Source organism: Octodon degus, unplaced genomic scaffold (genome assembly GCF_000260255.1).
Source record: "Octodon degus isolate 3935 unplaced genomic scaffold, OctDeg1.0 scaffold00020, whole genome shotgun sequence".
Taxonomy (NCBI): Eukaryota; Metazoa; Chordata; class Mammalia; order Rodentia; family Octodontidae; genus Octodon; species Octodon degus.
Genome location: NW_004524596.1, coordinates 13,732 through 15,646, shown reverse-complemented (window position 1 = coordinate 15,646; position 1,915 = coordinate 13,732).

Genomic DNA, 1,915 nt, shown 5'->3' with positions numbered 1-1,915 from the left:
AACTGTACTTCCGATTTGATTTGAAACTGTCTCATTGCTATCTGTTTATCAATAAAACTGTAGAAAAAAAATAAAATGAATACATGGCATGAGATTAATAATAGATTATACATTGTAAATAAATTGTTTACAAACTTAGATGAATACAACAGTAAAAATTGTCCAAAATAAAAATGAAGAAGAAATAATTTACAGATCAATTATAATAGTTCACTTTGTCAAAATCAAGAAAATTATATTCATATAATTAGAATTCTCAAAATAGAGAGGGGTAGACAATAAATATTTGAAGATTTAAAATTTCTGAATTTGGTTGAACTTATAACACTGCATTTCCAAGAAAAATGAACCTTTTGCACAAGAAATTTGAATAAAATCATAACAAGATACACAAAAATGAAATTGTCCAAAACATTGTAAAGAAAAATCATTAAAGCATATACATAAAAAATATTAGCTGTAGAAGAACAAAATTAAATACCATCTTATTCCACATAAGAAAAAAAAGACCAAGTGTGTAAGAAACCAGACTGATTAAAAGTCTGAAAGAAAAAAAAAATATGTCCTTTTTTAATTTTATACTTAGCAAACATACTTTTGAAAACTAAAAGTAAAATATTTTCCAGTTATACAAATTTGAAGTATTCTAATACCTCTAGACGTAGCATATAGGAAATAACAAAGTGTCCATGATGCTTACTGGTGTCCAGGTGTCACTTGTGGGACTGAGCTACTATTTCCTTGATATTCACCCTGTAGACCCAGATAGACTCATGACCCATAGGTCCATTTGTAGAGTATGCTTATGGAAATATTTTGTTGCTGTATACAAAAGAATAACTGAAAGACTGCTTTTGTATGCCTCTTATTCTCTTGTGTTTGTTTGCCCTATTTGGTGGGTTCTTTCCATTCTCATTCATGGAGTTGTGGTCATTTTGCTCCCTCTCTAGAACCTCTTTTAGTAGTCTGTGTAGGCTTGGCTTTGTCATCATGAAATTCTTAAGTTGTTCTTTGTCATGGAAGTATTTCACTTCTCCATTATACTTGAAAGAGAGTTTTGCAGGATAGATCAGTCTGGGTTGGAATTTGTTTTCTTGCAAGACTTATAGTACTTTGCTCCATGCTCTTCTTGATTTGATGGTTTGTGAAGAGAAATCTGCCATTATTCTGATGGGTTTTCCCTTAAATGTGATCTGTTTCTTTTCTTTAGCAGCTTTTAGTATACTATTACTGTGCTGAATTTCTGGGATCTTAATTATTAAATATCTGGGTGTGTTTTTAATTGGGTTGATGTTATTTGGAGTTCTATATGCTTTGGTTACTGAATGTCAGATTGTTTCCTCATATTTGGGGAGTTTTCTGCTATTACTTCCATCTATATTCTTTTTTATATCATTTGTATTGACTCTTTCCTCTTCATTGATGCCTATTAGTCTCATGTTGTTCGTCTTTACATCATCTTGCAGGTATTGAATTATTTTTTCCTGCATCCTAGTTCTTTTTAAGAGAACTTTTCTTACTTTTTCACTAGCTGCAATGGTGTCTTTAAGGTCTGAAAGTCTATTCTCACTTTCATTCAAACGGTTTTTCCAGCTTGTGATTGAGGTTTTAAATTCCTGTATGTCACTTTGGATCTGCTTCAGGCATTCTATTTCTTTCCTACATTGCTCATTGAAGGATTCCATCATTTTTTTTTAGCTGTTGAAGCATATTGAACACTAAGTGTTCTACGACTTATTTATTTATTTATTTATTCCATAATTTTATTGAGAAACAAATAGCAATGAGACAGTTTCAAATCGCATTGGTAGGACAGTTTCAATAATTAATACATTGCATACTCTCTTCCTAGTGGTTATTTGCTGTACAAGATGCAGACATGATATCCTATTTACAAACACCATTAGAACAAATC